Source organism: Lynx canadensis, chromosome E1 (genome assembly GCF_007474595.2).
Source record: "Lynx canadensis isolate LIC74 chromosome E1, mLynCan4.pri.v2, whole genome shotgun sequence".
NCBI classification, from domain to species: domain Eukaryota; kingdom Metazoa; phylum Chordata; class Mammalia; order Carnivora; family Felidae; genus Lynx; species Lynx canadensis.
The window spans coordinates 5,204,057-5,227,487 of NC_044316.2; the positions used below are offsets into that span (position 1 = coordinate 5,204,057).

At 46.5% G+C, this 23,431-nt stretch overlaps 1 long non-coding RNA gene across 1 annotated transcript; it reads right to left on the reverse strand.

The window, feature by feature from the left end:
• Positions 1 to 17,546: 17,546 nt before the first annotated feature.
• Positions 17,547 to 21,575, reverse strand: LOC115501791. The gene is made up of 3 exons (XR_003964908.1): positions 21,325 to 21,575; positions 19,116 to 19,244; positions 17,547 to 17,761 (listed from the first exon to the last, which is right to left on the reverse strand). It is a non-coding gene; the product is annotated as an uncharacterized LOC115501791 (long non-coding RNA).
• Positions 21,576 to 23,431: the final 1,856 nt, after the last annotated feature.

The window sequence follows — 23,431 nt, forward strand, 5'->3', positions numbered from 1 at the left end:
TTCAACATATAAAAGGCGGGAGAGCACACGGTTCAACTTGAGGCAGGACCCGCGGGCTGAGGACCCTGCTGGTTCCGTTATCCAGAGCTGGGCATCCCGGGCAGAGAGGAAAGCAAGAGTAGAAACAAGCTTGGTGTTCAAGAACTGGGCTAGCAACCATCCACGGCTGGTGTGTAGAGAGGAAGGGGGAGCGAAGTACTAGCTTCACCCTGGCCATTCCAATTCAGACACAGGGCTCCCAAGCTGGCTGTCCTCACCATCCCCACCATCCTTCAGAATACCCAAAGAAATCTGATCCAATCTTACTAATTCTTTCAAAAGACAACAGCCAAAAAAGAGGCTCCCTCCATCACCTCTCCATGATTTGCAAGAGAAAGAACAAAACTCCAGGGCAGCTCCGAAGGTGATACAAATCGAGCTCCACTCCAGCTGACATTTCCAGCCTTTTCTGTAAGCTGGACTCACCTCCCAGCCCCAGGACCCACCGTGCACGCTCAGGACTCTATTGTTTCATACTTCCCCCAATTTTCCGGCTCTTTTCTTGATGAGCCTCACAAACCTTAGGAGTTATCTTGGTATCATCTTTACCTCTCTGGTCCTCAGTTTCTCTGTCTGTAACATGAGACATTGGGACCAGGTAAAACGCGAGCCCCAGCTTCCACGTTAGAGTCAGAGTTCATATAATAACCGTATCGCCATCAGCATCAACATCAGTCTGGCCCTTTGCTTGGTTTCGGGGACGCGGGTGTGGGGATATTTCTCTGTTGCTCTATTTCTTTTTTTTAAATTTTTTTTTTTAACGTTTATTTATTTTTGAGACAGAGAGAGACAGAGCATGAACGGGGGAGGGTCAGAGAGAGAGGGAGACACAGAATCTGAAACAGGCTCCAGGCTCTGAGCCGTCAGCACAGAGCCCGATGCGGGGCTTGAACTCATAGACTGTGAGATCATGACCCGAGCCGAAGTCGGACGCTTAACCGACCAAGCCACCCAGGCGCCCCTCTGTTGCTCTATTTCTGTTGGTGTTTTTGTTTTATGGTTGAGCTCTTTTGACACTGACATTCGCTTTTGCATCTTTAAGACTTGTGTGTTAGGAGAAGAGTGTGGTTTTCTAGGTAAGGGTTTGTACAATTTTTTTTTTCTTTCCTTTTTTTACTTCTCTGCTCCCGGGCCCCTGCTAAACCAAGGCAGCTTTTCTGAAAATTGACCACACAAGAGGCTGTACTGAACTTCTCCCAGACCCCCTCCCGATTAATCCTCTTTCTCATTAGCATGTTTATCGGAAGCCGGGAGAAATTCTCGGGCAGCTAATTTTTAACACCTGCAAGTTTTGAGAGTTGGTAGCAAAACCACATCCATAAAAGAATCGCTAGCTTTCTCAGAGATGTTAAATTTGAACCCTTCAAAGGTTGGACTTTTGTTACGATTCCTATTTCTGTTTTTACATCAAGTCATATGTTAATTAATGCTCTCCTCCTTTCAAATGTAAAGAGAGGCGGAAAAAAAAATCTGAATGAGACCATTTCAGTGCATGAATGGCCACAGTCAAGAAAGCCTTCTGCATTTCAGAGGCGGGGTGGTTTTCCTCCGGCACAAGCCTCAGCCCTGGCCTGGAGGAGGAGGTGGGCCCCCGCCAGGGAGGGGGTGTAGACAGGGAGCCGGGTGAGGTCTCCTGGTTTGAAGGCTCACAGGCAAACTGGGAGGCTCTCTGCTGTGCTGTACTGGGTGAGCCGGAAGTGTGGCAAGAAAGGAGCGGCAGGAAAATCGTCAGAGGCTCAAAGCACAGTGTCTGTGTGTGCGTGGGGCGGGTGGGGCGGGGGGGAGGGTTACACCTCCTTCTCATGGGGGCTGGGGCGCAATCCCACCTCTCTCCAAAAAGCAAGCAAAAAGCCAAGTGAGAGGTGGGGAAGAGGGCTCTAACAGCATCCCCGGGAGGGTAGCACACTGCGATGGGACACGGCCGGGGAGAATCTGACCAGGTCCTTCGGAGTGATACAGGCATGGTGACCGAAGCCCCCGTATTCTGGAAGTTTCTAAAGACAGGAAGCTTGCAGAAGTCCTCAGCAGGTGGGCAGTGAGGAGCCTCACAGAGGACCCAAGGGCTGCCCCTGCACCTCTAAGAGCCGGAAGAGGTGCTTAGCCATCCCAGAGCATCACTGGAGGACCGTCTAAGTTAAGAGAGGAGGCGGATGTTTGGCGACCAAGCCTGACCACATCGGGCAGGGGCGAGGCAGAGGGCGTGGACCCCCAGCAGGCCCAAAGGGAGACAGGAGGATGTCAGTGACAACAGAGGATAGCAGGACGTTGCACATTATCCTAGGAACACCGGGCACCCATCTACACAGGCGGCACTGTATTTCTAGGGACCGACAGGGACGCAACGAGCTGGCTGGACCCCGAGGCCAGGATATGTGCCACCAGGCAGACAGGTAGGGAGGCTCGTCTTCAGCGTCTCTCGTTTCTCAGTGCCCTCCTGGGGGGAATGCGAGGTGGAAAGGTGCTGGGGAGAAAAGAACCCAGATGGAGACTCTGCCCTCCCCGCCGCCCCTCTCCGCACAGCAGGGAGGAACGAAGGACTAAGGTGCCCCTCCCACCGCACCTCTGCATAGCCCCAAGCCTGATTGAGAGGAGAGAAGTTATAATAGGGTGTTTGATTAAAGCCTTGAACCAGGCTGGACTTTCAGCAACCAAAAGCAACCAGTTACACAGTTGGCCCTGGGGATGGGAGGCCGAGTCAACCGAATGTGGTTGGAAGCTCCAATGGAAAGAATAAAACTGACTGATGTTCAGAGCTCACCACAGTCTGCTTGCTAAGCAAGACGTTCTTCAGGGTTCTTCAGGTCACAGTGAGGAATAAATGTGATACTTGATTAATTTTTTTTTAATTTGAGAGAGAGAGAGAGAGAGAGAGAGAGAGAGAATCCCAAGCATGTTCCATGGTCAGCACAGGGCCTGATTCAGGGCTCGATCTCATGACCCTGGGATCAGGCCCTGAGCTGAAATCAAGAGGCGGACGCTCAACTGACTGAGCTGCCCAGGCGTCCCCAAATGTGATCATCATTAAAGGCACGCATGCACGCCCACACACACACACACACACACACGCACGCACACGCACGCTTAGCAAAATCAAACTTCCTAAAAATTCTCCTTTGTCTGACTTTTCTTTCCTTGCAGTTTCACACATGTGACAGCTTTTCAAAAATACGTCCCCTGCTTTCTACACGCAGCCCCTTCCCTGCTGCAGGCGCCCCCCCTGGAACATTAACATGTCCCAACCCTCCCGACCCACACACACCAGACAATAAGCAGAACCCTTCAGCTCAGGCTGAATTTCCAGGAACAGCCTTGTGGGAAATGCGGAGAAGGTCACTGCCTCAGTCTGTTCGGGGCTGCTGTAACAAAAGTACCAGAGACTTACACAACAAACTTTTTCTTTGCCCCACAGTCCTGGAGGCTAGGAAGTCCAAAATCAAGGTGCTGGCAGATTCGGTGTCTGGAGAGAACCTGCTTTCTGGTTCTCAGAGAGCTGTCTTCTCACTATGCCTCCCGTGGTGGCAAATCAGGGGACAGCTCTCTGGGATCTCTTTTATAAGGACACTAATCCCGTCAGGGGGCTCTACCCTCAGGACCTCATCACCTCCCAAAGCCACTACCTCCTAATCCATCACGTTAGGGGTTAGGATTTCAGTGTCTGAATTTGAGGGGAGGGGACACAAACATTCAGTCCGTAATAGTCACCCTTTATCTGGTTTCCTTCCTTCCTTCCTTCTTCCTTCCTTTCTCCTTTCTTTCGTGACTTGCCTATTCATGATATTTACTCATAAAATATATATTTTTTTGGGGCGCCTGGGTGGCGCAGTCGGTTAAGCGTCCGACTTCAGCCAGGTCACGATCTCGCGGTCCGTGAGTTCGAGCCCCGCGTCGGGCTCTGGGCTGATGGCTCAGAGCCTGGAGCCTGTTTCGGATTCTGTGTCTCCCTCTCTCTCTGCCCCTCCCCCGTCCATGCTCTGTCTCTCTCTGTCCCAAAAAAAATAAATAAATGTTGAAAAAAAAATTAAAAAAAAAATAAAATATATATTTTTTTGTATTTTATTACTCATAATATACATATATATAGAAATTTATTTATTCTCTTAGAGAGAGAGAGAGGGCATGATTGGGGGAAGAGCAGAGAGATAGAGGGAGAGAGAGAATCGTAAGCAGACCCCACGATCATTGCAGAGCCCAACTGGGGGCTCAATCCCACAATCCTGGGATCATGTCCTGAGGCGAAATCAAGAGTCGGATGCTCATCTTGTATTTCATATAGTTTTAGGAATACTGGGTAAGTGAAGAATGTGCCATTTGCTAACGACCCATGAAAATAATGATCTGGGGGAAACCCGTGCAGAAATGCAGTTAAACGAATATTCCTCAGGGACAGTGGTACGTTTGCCCATGTGATGGAAGGCTGGCCCCACCCTCCACATACACACCGGAACAGCATAAGAAGCAACACCAGAAAGGAAAGGCAGGGGGGCGGGTGGGAATGACAGGATTTTACCCCCAACATGAAAGCTTTAGAGGCAAGTCCTCGATATTTCTATGAATTTGAAGGGTTGCTATTTTATTTTCATTTTTAAAGATTTTATTTTTAAGTCATCTCGACACCCAATGTGGGGCTCAGACTCACAACCTTGAGATCAAGAGTCACATGCTCCTAAGCCAGTGGGGCGTCCTGGCCTATTGATTATTTTAAATCAAAGTTACTTAACAGGCGGCTTGTGCAGGAAGGACACTCCTCGGTCCCCTGAAAGCACCTGTATTATAGACACCCTTCCTGTACCAGGAGGTAAGAGACATCCTTATCACGAGAGGTGGGAACTTTACAGCCAAAAATGCTATATAAACAACCCTCCTTTCTTTTTATTCATTTACTCCCCCGGCTCACATTCTGTTTACAATTCCTCCCCAACTGGGGCTGCCAAAGTTAACTTTCCTTTGTCCTGTCAATTCCTCACTGATTTCTTTTTTTTATTTATTTTTTTATTTTTATTAAAAAAAATTTTTTTTTAACGTTTATTTATTTTTGAGACAGAGAGAGACAGAGCATGAACGGGGGAGGGTCAGAGAGAGGGAGACACAGAATCCGAAACAGGCTCCAGGCTCCGAGCTGTCAGCACAGAGCCTGACACAGGGCTTGAACTCACAGACTGCGAGATCATGACCTGAGCCGAAGTCGGATGCTTAACTGACTGAGCCACCCAGGCGCCCCTCCTCACTGATTTCTTGTCTCTGTCTACAAAGTACAAAAACTGACCACCTTGGTCATTTCTCTGGGTCTCAGTGTTAATAGTGGGCATCCGTGGGCTCGTAATAAAACTTTGTTGTTGTTTTTTTCTCCTGTTAACCCATCTCATGTAATTTATTTAAAAAAAAATATTTTTTAAGTAATCTCTACACCCAATGTGGAGCCACCCTGGGTGGCTCAGTTGGTTAAGCGGTTTTAGCTCAGGTCATGATCTCACAGTTTTGTGGGTTCAAACCCCACACTGGGCTCTGCACTGCAGCACAGAGCCTGCTTGGGATTCTCTCTCTGTCCCTCTCTCTGTGTCCCTCCCCACCCCGAGCTTTTCCTGTCTCTCTCAGAATAAATAAGTAAACTTAAAAAAAAAAAAACAAAAAAAAACAGGAGTCCCATGCTCTACTGATAGAGCCAGCCAGGTACCTTCCTCCCCTTCCTTTGTCACATCTAAATTTAATTCCTAGTCCAGCTGGAAGACCTTGATGGGTAGAGGGAGAATTTTCCCTTCCCTGCACAAATAAACTCTTATTTGAGATTTTAGGGGCTTACTTGGCTTCTTTTTTTATTTGGAAGCCACGAATCCTGCGGTCTCTAAGTCCACGGGCTGACTTTTTGCAGGAAGGGGATGGCGACTTGGGAGAAAAATCCCCAAGAGCAAAAATGAAAGAATTGGAACACTTCGACAGGCCACCCCGAAATATACAGGTTTTCTGGAAAGGTTACAAATTCGGTGCCTCTTAGAGCTGATAGAATTTGAGCGCTTGTGGGTCCATTTATCTCTAAGCGCCAATGGTCACAGAGGCGGCAAAGCAGTGACGGACGGGCACAGACATTGGGCCCTAACTTGTTCTCTCCTCCAGAGCAACCGGCTGTGGCCCAAACCCTGAACATTCCATGCAGCAAACCCAACACCTTGCAATTCACCACACCCAGTCTCCTTAGAAATCCATGCACCGTCACCGTCGTTGTTGTTATTATTATTATCATTATTATTATTATTTGGACAAGCTTCTTGGACGGTTGCCCCTTTAGCGACTCATCAGAGTATTTCTCCAAGTCACATGCATGCCTCTTCCTAAGAGCATTCCGATAAAAACAATATCCTCCACTTTGATTTATTTTCAGTAACATTTTAATGGCCCTATTAGGCTGGCATCCCATACAAATGTGCCCTTGGCCTGCCTCTCACTCTGGCTCTGTTCTAGTCTGACTTTCAGAAGAGAAGAAATCATAAGAGATGAGTCAGAGAAGGCTTAAGAAGGATCAGACATAGCTCCATCTAAAAACCAATCGAGCTCAGGGGACAGCATTGCTAAAACCTTTTAAGATTCCTTCTGTCCGGGCTGGCTCGCCATGTTTTCCCACCAAAAAAAAAAACCCTCTGTTTCCTGGAGCATTTATCTTCACATTTTAATGGGTTTAAGAATCACATTGTGAATCAGCTGACAAGTCAGATCACCAGAAATTCTGATTTGCTGGCTTTGGCATGAGGTCTAGAGAAATACCGGTTCTAATAAGGACCTCAGCCTGGTAAATTTTGGTGCAGGCATCGTATTGATTTCAAACCAAGACATAACAGGCACACATTATACAAAATCAGCCTTATGCGACCTGGAAAGCTAGAGGTATTTATTTAAGATGCGATAAAATAATAAAAAAAAAAAAAGATATGTGTATCTGCATCCTTTTCCAAATGGAGTGCAGAGGCAAGAACCCCAAAGGTAGGGATGAATGGTATTACCAAAGATGAGGAGAAACTTAACCCATCACTGGTGGTTACAGATAACCAGATGAGTGATTTGGGGCAGCTGATTATACTTTAAAATAATCCTTAGAGGGGTGCCTGGGTGGCTTAGTTGGTTAAGCGTCCGACTTCGGCTCAGGTTATGATCTCTCGGTTTGTGAGTTCGAGCCCCACGTCGGCGGGCTCTGTGCTGACAACTCAGAGCCTGGAGCCTGCTTCAGATTCTGTGTCCCCCCCCCCCCCGACCCTCCCCTGCTTGTGCTCTGTCTCGGTCTTTCAAAAATGAATACACATTAAAAAGACAATAATAATAATCCTTAGAGAAATGCTCCTACAGGAGGCACCCAAGAGCCATGAGCGGAGAAGGAACACTTCGGGAAGAAGATTCATGGATTCATCAGTTCAGCCCAGAGAACCAATGAGCCACCAAATGGATTGCATCCTTAGAAACAGCATCGGATCAAACGAAAGAGGCTAAAATTTATGTCAGGCAGGTTTTATCTCTATTTCCAAGTCTGATCAATGGGTAATAGCTCCCTGGAGCACTTCATCAAGAGAGAATGTGAAGTCATTTCTAGGCTCAGCGGAAAAAAAAAAAAAAAAAAAGAGCATTGATTGATTAGTGATGTCTGCCACCAGCAAGGAGAAGGAGAATCGGAGGCATCCTTGCAATTTCTGCTTAGGCAGTGATTGGCAAGTTTATCCAAGCTCTGTGCTAGTAGAAGGACTCAGTCATTCCTGAGAAGTACCATCTCTTCCCTGCTCTTTCCAGTCGGGGAAAGGGTTGCTATGTGAGCAACAAAAACACAAAAACACCTTATGTGATTATGTTTCTCCCGCTAAAGACGGTTGTTGTACTAGCCCATCAAACACTTACCTGGTAGACGTCCAGACCTGTTGTCCTTGCCCGTTCACCAGCACAGACTCTCTGATCCAGGTCTTCCAGACTCCTTGCTTTGCCTAATTTTCCAAGAGAGAAGAGAAGCCAGTAAGTAGCTCTTTCCTGCTCCGTTCGAGGTCTTAATTGCCAAACACTTCCCCTCCTACCCTAGTGATCTCGACACTTCAAACGCACAAAAATGAGCAGTATTTCATAAAATGGCTGGTATGCCTACCTTCAAAGAGCAAACTCGTTTTAAGTACCTACTTAACAACAACAACAAAAAGTCGGTGTGCTTATATATAACTGAGAAGCTAATTGCCAATCAACCATATCAGAGTCACTTATGTGAGCGCCTGTCAACACTTTGGTTAACTAATTCGAGTCGGTGCATGCAGACGAAAGAAAGAAAACCACAGTGTAAAATACTTCAGAAGAAATTTAGATTGGCGGGTCTTCTAGAATTCAGAGTTTTCTCCCGTTCAGATTCACCTTCCTCGACTATAGTAAATACCTTTTGGTTGTTGTGTCTGTCCTCAACCCCTCCGAGCTACTACTTTCTTCCTAAGGGCTCCAAAGTTTGGTTGGGGACAACCATTGTTCCAGGGAAGCTGACTTCCAGATCACATAAGGCTGATTTCAACCCAGTGCTAGAGATAAGAGCGAGTGACCAGTCAGGGCACTCGTCCTGCCCGGCCACATTGACAGGCTCAGTGTGGCCATGTGATCTCAACCAATCCGATTGGATTGCTACTTAAGACTCTTGCTGGGAAGAAAGATGGCGGCTGTTTCTTGCTAGAGCTGCATAGATCTTAAAACTTCCTCAAACCGTCTTAGATTAAAGAAGACAGCCAGCCTTAGCAGACAATAACTTTGAAGAAAACATCGTTGAAACAGGGGTGAGAAAAAAAACCCCTTGAGCTGCTCTCTTGTGGATTTTTCAGGCAAATGAATCAGTCTGTTTTCTGTATTGTAAACCCACTTTTAATTACCTTCCTTCTCTGTCCCTGGTAACGGTAGCTGATACACCTAGTTAATCTGAGTCAGGAGAATCCATTTCATCAGTGCTATCTTTGTTTCCTATGACTCAACTTTTTCCCTTTCTCGTTTTCTTTCATGAATGAGATTTGGGAAGCGGGGTAATAAACAGCTGATAATGATTGGGATGAAAATCTCTTGTCATGTTCCAGGGAATGCTTTGGAAAAGAATATGCATCTTCTGAATCAATACCATTTACATGATGCTAACAGGAAGGGAAGGAGAACTAGGCTGGTTTTGTTGTAGATTAAAATGCCTGTGTACTACGGGGAGGAATTAATTATGCAAAATAGTAAAATGTGCGCAGACAAATGCTAATTTGTCAACCTGTAAACTGAGCTTCCTAAATCTTAGCTGGCCATAAATCGAGTCATTTTCAAATATATTAGGCAGATGAGCTGCACCGCTAGGGTGATATATGTATTTAATCCCGAGGCCCATGCACGTACTATCTTTCATAGGATATGAACACCCCCCACCTCCAGGGCCAGATTTTATTACATCTCCCGTGAATACATCTGTGAACACTGCACCTTCTTGTTTCTGCCACTAACTACAGCTGAGCTGCTCAAAGAATAAAAGAAGGTAGTGAAACAGAAGCGCGGATTTACGCATGTGAGGGGTGTGCAAAGGAGAGTCTACCTGGCAACACAGGCAGAGGGAGCGGTGACCTTCGATCTAATGCATCCTTGGGAATTTCTCTCGCCCATCAGAGCAGAAAACGTAACAGGCTCTCTGAAGACCATTCAGGAAGGCGTAATCACAGAAGCTTCTCCTGGGCGAGTAGCTTCAGAGCTTTGCAGAAACAGGAGACAATTAAGAGAGGAACAGGTGGTGTGGGCAGCGGTAACCTGTTGGTTTGGGTTGGCCCTTGCCGAAGTTAGCGGTGTCTTCATGCTGTGGGGCAGACTTCCACGCTGGGTGCGGGTTTGGCCTGAGGCATCTTGCATCCAGCCCCGGAGAGAGTTACAGCCAGCTGCCCCCCACCCCGCCTCGGGGTTGGGCTAGTCTTGCAGGAAGGACAAAGCAGCCCTGAAAGTTTAAAAGTGCTTTGCTTTCGGGCTGCCCCTGGCTGGGAAAGGAGAAATTAACAGGAAATGTCTCCTAAACTTGGTGGGAGGAGGTCGTCGAGAGGGCGTGACTGCTGGTGAACCCCAGAGCTGGACACAAGCGATCTGAGGCTCCTCACCCCATCCTCCGTCCTTGGAATGCACATTCCACCCTGCTAGGAGCCACTTGAAGGGCACGCCCTTGAGAGAGCAGCGGGCTGTTGAGACCATCTGGGCCATGTAAGTGATCAAAGCCTGGTAAACCCTCTACAGAAACTCACAGGCTATCCAGGGGTAATGCAGGAAATCTACTCATCCTGCAGCTGCCCAGTTAGCAATCTGGAGTGGTCTGTCTCTTTCTTTGGTCTCTGTTTGCCCTCTGGGGCTGGGGCGGGTTTCAGATTTCACCTGGGGGGGACTCAGGGAAAGTCCACCAAATGCACTTAACCAAATGCACTTACTGAAACCACCAAATGCACTTACTGAAATTATTCCAGGTAGGATTAATTTCAGCATTAAGCTATAACAGGAGATTAAAAATAACAACAAGGCAGGGAGGGCACTACCTAACTCTTTTTTTGTTTCCTCGCCAGCGTGGTTCTGGGGAGGTCTGGTAAGGGAAGCCCTCGTTGTCACTGGACGTTGGGTGTCCTAATTGTGTTGCTTTAGGTGAAAAGACCTTTCCGCTCTTCTAAGTGCAGCTTGTCCTCATGCCACCGTCCCCAACTATCACCAGATTATCATGGAGATAATTTTCTCTCAGTATACAAACCACTCACTTCCTTATACTTTTTTATGGTTGAATGGTATTCCACTGTATGAACGTACCATTATTTGTTTGTTAAACTATTCCCCAGGGGTAGGGCACGTAGGTTGTTCCCAATATATTGCTGTTCAAACAAGTGCTCCTATAAATAGCCTGGTCTGTGTATCATTTTGCATGTGGGCGAGTATTCAAGTGTAATAAATTCCTAGAAGTGTAATCGCTGAGTCAAAGGGAATGCACAACTGTAATTGTGAGAGATTTCTATTAAAAAAAAAAAGGCATGACTGTGGCTTTAATTTTCATTTCTATTATAATTGAGGTTCCTATCTTTCTAGGTATTTGAGGGACACTGTATCCTTTCCTATGGATAGTCTGCTCACATCTTTTTGCTTATTTTTCTATCGGGTTATTGGTCTTCTCCTTATTGAGTTGGAGAAGTGTTTTATGAATTGGGAAAATTAGCTAATCACCTGTGATAGAATTACAAATGTTTTCCTAGTTGCTGTTTGCTTTTTATTTTGCTGAATGAGTATTTCCCACATGCAGACCTTTTATTGTTATTGGTGTTGTTAAGTTGAATTTATTAATATTTCTTTGTATGAAATTTGGGCATAAAGTTATACTTTATGGCAGCATAATCCCATCTACCCTTCATCCAGTTCTTCCCAGTGGTAACATGCTGCAACACTATGGGACAGTATGACAAACAGGAAATTGACATCGCTGTAATCTATCAATCTTATTCAGATCTCATCCATTTTACACGTACTCAGTTGTGTGAGTATATGCGTGTGTGCATGTGTGTTTTTAGCTCTCCACATTTTGATCATATGCATGGGTTTATGTATCCACCACGATAGCAGATACAGGACGTTTCCCTTGGCCACAAAGATCTCTCATGCTGCCCTTTTATAACTACCCTCCTCTCACTCACCTTCACCCTGCCACAGAGCCCTGGCAACCATTGATCCGGTCTCCATCCCTATAATTTTGTTATTTCAAGAATGTTCTATCGGTGGAATCATGTAGTGGTAAACTTTTGGGGACTGGCTCCTCCTCCCCCCCACCAGTGTAATTCCCTTGAGATGCACCCCCCACTTCCTGCATATCGGTAATCAGGATCCTTTTTATTGCTGCCAGTATTTCGTGACATGGATGTACCATCACATAACTATTTCTCGTTCAAGGGCATTTGGTGTTTTCAAATTTGGGGCTATTACAAGTAAAGGCACTATGGACATTCATGGACAGGTGTTTGCATGAACATATGTCCTCATTTCTCTGGGATAAGTGCCAAGGAGTGCATCTGCTGGGTCATTTGTAATCACATGTTTACTTTTGTAAGCAACGGCTCAACTTTTTCAGACCGGATGTACTGAAAATACGTTACATTCCATTAGTACCAGCAGCGCACAAGGGATCAAGGTTCCCTGCATCCTCCTCAGCACGTGGTGTTGTCGCTATTTATTTCAACCATTCTGATGTGAATTTAGTGGTACCTTATTGTTCTCCCTAATGGAGAGAACAATATTTGTCTCTTATTTTGTACCTTATTTTGTACCTTATTTGTCTCCCTAATGGCTAATGATGCTGAGCATCTTTTCATGTGCTCATTCACCTTCTGTATATCCTTCTTGGTGACATGCCTGTTTATGGGGTTTGCCCATTTTCTAGTTGGAGGGTTTTTTTGTTTGTTTGTTTTGTTTTTGTTTTGTTTTTGTTTCTGTTTTTGTTTTGCTTTTTACTTTTGATTTTTGAGTCTCTTTGTATATTCTAGATAACCACTCCTTTGTTAGACGTGTGATTTGCAAATATTTTCTTCCAGTCTATAGCTTATCATTTCATTGACAGTGACTTTCACAGAAGTTAATTTTAATGAGACCCAATGGATCAGGTTGGTTTTTTGTTTAGGTTAGAAAAAAGATCGTGAAATGTGACATGTGTACTCCCCAAGTGTGATGGTTGAAAAATGAACGTGCTTAACGCATTCTGTAGAAGTGAGAGCTATAGAGGCCAGGACCAGAATTTTCTTCTCACTTGACAGATTAAGGGTCCTGTACCTTGCCTTCACTTCCTACTCAGGAACCTTCCCAGTATCCCACAATGAATGGATTTCCCAGTATCCCACAATAAATGTATATTTAGGCAGAATGATATAATCTGGCACAATATAAGTCTTTTGGTCATGTTTAACTCGTAGGAGTCAAAACTGAGAGCTTCCCAATTCTCCAAGCTTCCTTTGAGCTCACACATCACTTTCAACCTGCTTTTCTTTGTAATATCAATGCTTTTCCATTAAAATTGTTTACGGGGACACCTGGGTGGCTCAGTCGGTTGACCATCTGACTCTTGATTTCAGTTCAGGTCATGATTTCACGGTTCATGGGTTTGGAGCCCTGCATCAGGCTCTGTGCTGACAGTGTGGAGCCTGCTTGGGATTCCCTCTCTCTCCCTCTCCCTCTGCCCCTTCCCTCCTCATGCTCTCTCTCCCTGTCAAATAAATAAATAAGCTTAAAAATATTTATGATGTGTTGCGATAAGTATGGACTCTAAAGGTGCCCACCTGACCCACCCCAGCTTCCGCAGCCATGGATACAGGAAGGGACCATGTTCTGAGATGCACGAACTGAGCCCATGAGATTCTAAAAGCTGAGATGAAAGCTTACCGAGGTATTCACAAGAAATGGCATCTTATACTGGGAGAAGGGCCTTCATCAAAGGGATCATACCATGTGGCATCAGGATGGTCTTGGGTCATCCAAGCTGACTAGTGCCCCTTGGCCTGGGCTCTGAGCCCACCCACGGTCCTCCAGGAAAAATGGGAGCCTGTGACCTTGGTCGGTTGTGCCCTCTGTTCCCAGACTGGCCTGTGTTAGTTCATGCTACGCCTCGTGGTCTGGGGAGGTTCTGGAGGAGTCCACCTCTCTGAGTGGAGGTGTCTCATCCATCGTGCCCTGTGATTATCAAGTTAGCTCAGGCCCAAGCGTCCTGCCTAGTTGGCACATCCTCAGAGGAAGGCTTGCTTGGGAGGGCGGTAGCTCTCCCCGGGGAGCCGTCTCCTACTTGTTTGCACTCCGCTATCAGGAGCCTTGCCCGGTCCCACAATGCCCAGGGGAGAGCTGGAGGGCCCCGGCTGCTGGCAGAGCTGGGTCACCCCGAACAACAACCCTCTCCCCCCCACCGCTGGGGAAGAGGCCCCAAAAGACTGAGTGAGCTCTTCAAGATGCCCGTCCCTGGGAAGACGCGAGGAGAACGCTTGGAGAAAGAGCCAGAAGGATCTGTACTTCTCGTTCCTGGGAGAGGACACGGGTGAGGGGAGAAGCGGATGTGTGCGGCTGCAAAACTGCAGTGACGTGTGGCCTGAAAACACGGGGGTCAGTGATGACCCCCTGCCCCCTGAAGCGTAGGGCCCAAGCACTCGGAGGCACTCGTAGGTGCTCCAAGGAGCCCATCGCGTGTTCCCCGGGTGCGAGCCTGTCACCAGACGTCTTACAGGTGGTTGCTGCCAGTGCCCGTGGCTGAAACGCTGGGGTCTTTCCTTTCTTGGCTGGGCCCCGGGTCCAGGGCCCTTCACTGCCGCCCTGACCTCCCCTCTGCTTCTGAGGTTGCTGCGTTGCTTCCTGGTCTTTGCCACAACCTCCACCTGGCCCCTGGCCTAGCACATCCGCCTCTCAGGCTCTGCCCTGTAGGCACCTCAGCCCTCCTCCCACACTTGACTCGGTGTCCGTGTACCACGGGGAGTGAGGGTGGTTCCAGGGAGCCCGCTTGCAGCCCAGTCAGTGCCCCCACCTTCCTAGCCATGCGGGGTTGTCCCGTGTGCCTTGGTTCTAGATGTTGTAACTATATAGATAGAGAGAGAGAGATTCTACATGGGGAAATAGCGTGGCATGTTTCACAGTCCACTCTTCCCCCCGCTCTCTGTTTCCTTTTTATTTTATTTCTACAGTTAATTAAATTAAGTAATCTCAACTCCCAAAGTGGGGGTCGAACTCACAAACCACGAGATCAAGAGTCGCATGCTCTTCAGACTGAGCCGACCAGAAGGCCCCCCTCCGTTTCCTCTTTCTCTCTGCCTTCCGCTCCCTCTTCCACAGTCTCTAAGGTCGTGAAGAGTGAGGTTTTCTTGAACTTGTCCCAGAGCGACTCAGACCTCCTGCACCTAAAGCTCCAGGAGCTTGTTGCTTGTTGGCTGGTGTTGCTAAATGTGCTAAGTGGGGGGCACGGGGGCTCCCAACACCAGCGCTTTCCATTCTCTCTTGACCGTGGAGGGTCCAAGGCTTCCTGTTTGCGTCCCTTCCCAGCGAGCCAGTCCTCTCCCTTCCCCGGGGGGGATAAATGCCCTGAGTCATTTGGGGAGCAGATCATAAGCATGGAAGGTTTACAAAAGAGAGGAGCACATTAACGTTTAAAAAATCTTGTCCCTGGGGCACCTGGGCAGCTCAGTTGGTTAAGCGACAGACTCTTGATTTCGGCTCTGGTCATTTATCTCACAGTTTCGTGGGTTTGAGCCCCATGTAGGGCTGTGTGATGACAGTGTGGAGCCTGCTCAGAATTCTCTCTCCCTCTCTCTGCTCTTCCCCTGCTCATGCTATCTCTCCCCAAAATAAATACACAAACTTAAAAAAAAAAAATCTTGGGGCGCCTGGGTGGCGCAGTCGGTTAAGCGTCCGACTTCAGCCAGGTCACGATCTCGCGGTCCGTGGGTTCGAGCCCCGCGTCGGGCTCTGGGCTGATGGCTCAGAGCCTGGAGCCTGTTTCCGATTCTGTGTGTGTCTCTCTCTCTCTGCCCCTCCCCCATTCATGCTCTGTCTCTCTCTGTCCTAAAAATAAATAAACGTTGAAAAAAAAAATTAAAAAAAAAAATCTTGTCCCTATTACACAGAAAAAGGACAGCTCCTTTCCACCAACACACACTCGCGGGCACACACACACACACACACACACTCCTCTCCCTCTTCTGTCCTACTGGAGTCTCTGAAACTCTGTGAAACCAGGGCAAAACTTCTTGAATAGGACATACAAAGGAAAACCTCAAGTCTTTGGGGCAGGGAGGGGCACTTCTATGCTTCTGGCAATGCTCTGTTTCTCGATCTGGGTATCATTTAATAAAAAGCATAAAGGGATATCCATGGCTGGAAATCTTCAGTCAAACCAAACCTCTCCTTTGGGAACATACGGTCTCTTGCCTGTGACCATGACCTGCTCAAAAGACGATGGCTTTGCCAACACACCTCTGCTTTTTTCCGGTCCCACCTGGGCCTGAGAACCATGGGCCTCCCTCTCCAGTCTCCACCCCGGCTTGGATCCCTTCTCCAATGCTGCGTTCGCTCCTCTACTGCTTCTCTTGGTCATATTTGTTGCTCGCGCATTTCCCTGGCTGGTCCCCTTGACCTGGTCCGGCCTGAATTAATCGATGAGGACATCTGTGTGCTTTCCTCAGCTCCATGCTCTGTCTTCAATCCCGATTATTCCATTTTGACAGGAGCCATCTTGGCTAATCCACATTCCAAGCATTGCCTGCAATTTTGTCACCAACCCAGGCTAGTGACAGGTGGGAGAGAATGAAAGCAGAAGGGGAAGATGAGGCAGTGATTGTCAGCCGTGCCGTTTTGAATTAGAACATCTTTTTAAACACAGACCTTTTCTGCGGGAAGATGGACAGTGAACCCCAAATAGCAGTCGCTTCGGGATTTGGGAAGGAGGAGGTATATACGTGATAGGCGTGTTAAGTGTGTTAAACGGAGCTTTAACTTCATCTGTAATGTTTTCTTTTCTTTTTTTTTTTTAAGTTTATTTATTTATTTTGAGAAGAGAGAGAATCCCAAGCAGCCAGCACGGAGCCCTGATACTCAGGGTTCGATCCCACGAACCGCGAGATCATGACCGGAGCTGAGATCAGGAGTCAGACGCTTAACGAACTGAGCCACCCAGGCACCCTGTAATGTTTTAATTTTTAAAAAGGAGAATGCATTCCTATGTTGTTTGAGAAAATCAAAAGATAACAAATAATAAGTCTGTCTAAAAACAAAAAGTAGGGTTTTTTTTTTTTTTTGAAAAATACAAAACCAGTAAAAGCCCCAGCGCGTAGGTATATAACACGTAAATGTCGGTCTGTATGCTAAAGATAATGTACAGTCTGGTAGGATCTGCTCGTAGTCTAGTGTTACCTTTACACTGGACCATGAGCCTTATCATGCCCCCATTTGCTCCCCTTGGCATGGACCGTGGACACTGGTATGCATTTGTCCCCCAAAAACGGTTTTTAGCCAATCTTAAAGGAAACCATCTGGCTTTCTTAGGGGATGGTGATCTGAAGCGCTGGGCCGAGAAAGGAAGGAAGGAAGGAAGGAAGGAAGGAAGGAAGGAAGGAAGGAAGGAAGGACTGGGGTGAGGAGTGGACGATCTCTGTTCTTTCTGGAAACGAACGGCAAGGTGTTGAGGGTGCTTAATTATCCCCCCACCCTGTGCTCCCCATAAGCTGGCCCTATGCCCGACCGCAGGGAACTCAAGAAAGAATCTTCTTCAAAGTCTCTCAGCGTGACAGAGAGTAGGAATTGCTACCAGTCGTGGAGGAAACGTGTTCCTGGAGCTCTCGAGTTCCAACGCGGAGACTCGCCGCGTTCTGGCACTCTGCATGTGAATTGTGTCTTGCTCCAAAGCCTACCCAGATTGGGGGGTGGGGAGCTGTCACCCTCTCCTTTGAAACTGCTCTTCCTCTCCATTTGCTGCCACAGATGCCAACACAATTCTTGTTGCATTAATTTGGCCGGGAGAGGGAAAAACGGCAGCAGCATTAATTAAAAAATAATTTGCCACCCAAGAGAAAGCTAACCCATTTTCCCCGACTTCCAGTCGACGGTCCACAGGTTCGAGGGAGGGGACGATGTAGGTTCGGTAGGCATGTGAATGAGAAGTGAGAGGTAGTAGAGAAGTGGCTCTAAATGTGATGAAAATCTTCAATCTTAGAGGCATCTGGGAGACAGATCTTTGAAGGCACTAAAAAAAAAAAAAAAGTTGTGAAGAATCGGGAAAGGACTGGATGGGAAGGTGATGGTGATAATGGAGGGATTGGAAGAAAATGGCATAAGTGGATTTTTTTTTTTTAAATAAAGAGAAATAATGCCATTCTTCCATAAAAGGAACCTGGACCCCTTGGAGACATGACTTGGGTCGAGGGTGGGGGCAGGAAGTGTAGATAGTCCAGAAGATCTCATGCTGGAAAATAAAGACATGCTTGAAAACGAGAGAACACAACAACAACAAAAAGCTTTCAGCAAGCTGAAAGAGCTCCCGGTGGGCAACGCTGGGACCATTTGAGCCCAAAAATAATACTGCAATACAGTAATACTGGGCTGTAACTTAAAGTAGGAATACCCACAAGTCCATAGTGATGTCAAGAAATGACTGAATATATAAATACGTGGAGGAGAAGAGACAAATCTCCTATACAGAAGAATCCCATAGAATTTATGTGTCTGTGACCCCTTCTTGGAAGTGGAGGGTCACTCCCCACTCCCAACCTGTGACCTGTGCATAGTGGCTTTCCTTCCAAAGAGTACACAGTATGGAGAAAGGGGGGGTGGGGAGCAAATCATTTTATAGTGGAGGAATCTGACAACGTGCCCCCAGCAGGGGTGATCCAAGTTAACATCATTCCTGTTAAAACATATTAATAGCGTGTGTCCTTGATAAGACAATGGCACTCCACCTCGGTGGTGGCACTCCACCTCGGTGGTGGCACTCCACCTCGGTGGTGGCACTCCACCTTGGTGGTTCCTTTCTTCCCCCAAACCCATAACTCCAGTCTAACCATGAGAAGAGTCATCAGACAGACTGAAGTGGGAGGGCATGCTACAAAGGTCCTGACCAGTCCTCCTCAAGCCTGTCAAGGTCATCAAAAAACAAGGGAAGTCTAAGAAAGTGTCCCAGTCCAAAGGAGCCTAAGGGGACATAACGAACAAATGGAACATGGGGGTCCTGGATGGGATCCTCGCACAGAAAAAGGACCCTGGGAAAACACTGAACACATCAGAATCAAGCATGGGCTTTAGTCAACAGGGACATATCAATAGCATTTGCTTGGAACCATCAATGTCAATTATAATACGGACCTGGGTCAAGACTGAAAACAAAAAAACAAAAAACCTTACATTTGCATTCAGAACCGGAAGCCTCACACCTTGTCAGCCCTGCTTACATTGTAAAAGAAAAAAAAAATTACAGTGGTTGCAAGCTGTGTTTTTAAAATGTAATGCTGTTCTAACTGCGTCTAATTTCAGGTGGACTCCTTTGGAAGTGAAGGCAATATTTTCAGCCATCCAATTTTTTTTTTTTTTTTTTTTGTCCTCACCTTGTTGACAGAGTAGGAACCACTGAGCCAGAGAAGCAAAGGAGCAAATCTGGGGCAAGAATCCACAAAGCTGACAGGTGAATTATTCGAAATCCAGCAGTCCTCGTAAACCCGTGTCTCCCAGGCCGCCTGCAACGAAGGGTGATTTTTCTTTTTCATAAGACTTTCCTCTTACTGTGGAATTAATTGAGTTATTTTCGGTTCATTATGTATGCCTTTAAAAGAGACTTTCTAATAAACTCAGTTCTTATCAGTTAGAAGCCTCCTTCTGTTTCACATTTTGTCTCCTGTGTGTGGCCCTTTGTTCGCTAATCAGAATCACAACTTCCAAATGAAGGGAGGAAAGCATTTTGTTCTCTCCAACCCATTTGGCGTGTGAGCGAATCAGAAGCAAGCTAAGACTGCCACCTCTTTATTTGTTGTGTTAACCAATTAAAAAGTGTTACTCTCTTGGTAATAAAGTGTAACTTTGTCCCTCTGGGTCCTCACTCTGGTCCCTCTTGATCTGGCTCTTTATTTAATTTTCTAGCCGGCCTCACTCTGGTCTCAGATTCTGGAATCATCCAGGGCTCTACCTACGTCAAAGCCCTTCTCCCCTGGAGGGAACACATGGAACCATTCTGTCCTTCCCTCTGAGCTGACCGCCCACAGGAGCCGGTAACAGAGTCAACGCCACATAGGGCTGTGTCAGAAAACTCTTGGACGAAGTGATCTCCAAGGACAGCTGTCCATACAAGGGCTGTGCCCTCAGCCATGTTTATATATCAGTAGAGAGCATAAGGTTCGGACAGGAACAGTGAGACCAGAATCTTTATGCACGTTTGTTCAAATATCCAGATAACTGATTTAATAAACTGGATGGCAGCCAGGATGGACGCTTGTGTACAAAGCCAGGAAGGAATTCAGAAATATCATGGAGGACATGTGTGTCTCAGAAACATCACATCCCTTGCTGCCAGGACTGGTTCGGTTTGACTTTTGATCCAGCCCTTATGGTTTTGTGTAATGGAGAGATTTGGCAGGATAGGAGAAATGAACATTTTTATTGAACTTCTGAGTTTCCAGAATATTTGAACATTCATGATCTCACTGGATCCCCACACCCTGTGTTGTTTCAAAGGCCAGAATTACCTTGTCTCTTTTTACAGCAAAGGCAACCGTGGCCCCCGGAAGTCACCCACTACTTGCTGAACTAGTAAAGAGTAGCCTCAGGACTGGAATTCAGGTCTCCTGAATTCAAGGTTTAGGCTTTGCATCCTACAGCGATGGTTTAATTTTTTCTTCGGGGGTCCGAATTCATTTGATTGTCTGATGACACGTCTCCTAAGCAGATACATGCACAATTTTGCTATAATTTCAAGGGGTTCCCCATCAATCCCAGGGTGCAAACCACTGTCCTCTGCTACGTAATCTCTATAAAGGTCGTAGAGCAAAAATAAGGAAATTCTGAAATAGGACAATAAGCAATTTGAAGATGAGAATTAAGACCAAATTCCTAAGTTCTTTGGCCAAATTTTCTCTCTTGTCCTGGAATATATTATCTCACAGAGGGAACGGCAGATCTTGAAATGAAATGTGTTAAGAAGATACCCTGGGGGGATATGTATACACAAAAATGGGAACACGTTGATGGATGGAAAATAAAAACCTGAGAAGATACAGAACGGCAGGAACGGGGAAGCGTAAGATGAAAGGGAATAAAAATAATGGCCAATTAGACATTTCAATCATGATGATTGTGCCACCAGCATAGAGTGCATATTTATGAAATCTGTTGGGGGTGGTGGGGACCGAAAGAGGAACTTGAGGGGTATGGGATGTGGAGGGAATTGGGTGTCACCAACAAGATGGGCTAACGGAAGCCAAGGGGGCACTGACTCGCGTCACACTTGGTCTAGTGGGGCTTATCCCACACATCAGTTGTGTCTCTAGCTATCTCTGGAGAGCCCAGGCTTTAGAATAAATACCTGCTCATGCTGGAAGCTTGTAAGCCACTTCGTGGCCAGGTTCCCTGTCACTGTGACTGGACCCACTGACAACGTCTTTCCTTGCCTGTGCGTTCCTGTGGATGTCCTTATTCCCAACCACTGGAGGGACACTGAATCTTTCCCTCCTTTCCTGCTTGGAGCAGGTTTTCCAGGTCTGCTGGGTTTAATTTACCACCCTGCCTTGACTTCCTTCTCCACTGCAAACTCTCCGGGCTGCCTACCTGGTTCTAAGTGGATTTTCTGCTTCATCCTCCACATGTGACTTCTTTGACTTTGTACCCATTGCAAATGGCCGGAGACACCTCCAATGTTGCGTGGCTCAGGATCTTCCTGGTCTCAGTTTCTCAGTTTGATTCACAACTGTCCAGTTGCCACACCAACACCACCATGACATTGTTCTTCAGCCTCTGGGGACTCCTCCTGGAGAAGAATTTGCAGCCGGTTGGTCTCCTCCCTCCAGGTTTGGGATTCTAGGAGATAGAGTTGGGCTTGGGGGATGGGGTATGAATAGGAAAATACAATGAACAGGTACACCAAGTGCTGAGCTCAGATTTGCAAAAGAAATGAGAAAACCTGACCCTCAAGCAAAGGTTGAATAAATGGTTCTCAGGTTCTCTAGCTGACTCTCTCCAGAACTTCCTTTGCCGAGCATCTTTGGGCCAGCCTTTCCTCCTTTCATTGGTACCTGGCTCCAGCAGGCCCTACCTTACCACTGGTTATGTCTGCAGAGGGGGTTATTCAGGGTCTCGTTCAAGGCTCAGGATGTCACAATGGACGTCTGTCCACCGAAAAGTAATTCCAGGATCCAATTAGTAATTTTGAAAATTAATGGGAGTTAACAATAACAAAATTGGCCCTTTTCAGCCCAGTTACCTCAGTTATTTTAATGATGGTGATTCACCCTTAGCTTGGCACTCAGCCAACAGATGGTCCATCCAGATCGTATCTACATCCTGATGCAGAATCCAGAATTGCTGTTTATTCATTTGGCTGTATTAATGACCAATTTGTGCTCAGTCAATTAGATTAGATCAGTGAGTTAGATCCAATTAGTTTATTCAATTTTTTTTTCCTTTAAAGGAAAAAGACAAGCCATGCCAACTGGTTTTTTAGTATATATTTTTAAAATCACGTGTACCTATTCTGAAGATACCATTGTCTATGGCATGTTTAATGTCATGAAAGTCAAGAAACAGAATTCAAGGTGACCCAAGTGACGATAGACACAGTAGACACTATCTAAAAGGTAGGACACCAAAGGGTGAAAAGAGTTGAGACCGATAGGGAATGCTGGTTGATATGAATCCTATGCCAAGAAAATATCACATCTATGTTTAATGTGCTCAGCATTACAGGGGAACATATTTTTGCAGGTTAACTCATGGGGTTTTGAGTAAGATGTCAAAAAATTCCAGCCCAACAGAAAATGCAATAGTGATGCATGGAATTTGCACATGAATATCTAGGACTGGCCGTGTGGTGATTATCCTTGGCATTCGTTGGGTATAGTCTTCATTATCACTTTTCTCGGGGAGAGCTAACCCTAGCATGCATTTCCTCTAGCTGCAAATCAGTGACGTCTTTCAGCAAAAAGCACATAATAACCAATGACGTTGGCGTCCCTCCTTTTATACATATTTCAGGTTGGGCCAATGGAGCTGCGGAATTGGAATGGAATTCTAAAACCATGTCTACATAAAGAGGTAGACCCTGTATTTGAAACTTCTTGAGCTGTCAGACAAATAGGATTTATTCCTTGTACTAGTTCCAACTCTAGTTAATCCCTGCTGGCTCTTTGGAGCTTTGTGTGGTGAAGAGATTTTTGAGGCTATGACCGGTCTCAGCAGGAAAGCGTTCCATATTGATTAGTGATGTCTGCCATGGGCGCGGGAGGAGAGCGTTATAGCGCGGGATGTTGCTGTAGCCTGTTCTAGCCGCAAGGAGTGACTGAATGCAGTGCCTTGTAGCTAAATGTGTCCTTTTGGAGTTAAAAGTATAAAATGTGCATGCACTTTAACCTGTCATTGCTGACAAATTTGGAACAAACATGGACAAAACCACATTTGATAGTCTAGATGATCATAATAGGATAGCAGCCCCTTAAGGGGGCGACAGTTCTCAAGAAGCTAGTAAGACATTGAGCGCACATGTGGCCCACACATTTGACTCTTCAATTATGTTTCCAGAATATCTCCTGAGGTGCTTTGAATCTGCTAAGGCTTCCTCCTGGAGGTGTGGCTCATGACCTAACTGTAAGAATCTGTGTCCTAGAGAGCTTCTGGACATTCAGCTAGTGGGGGAAACATTTCTGAAGTCCTCTCCGAGAAG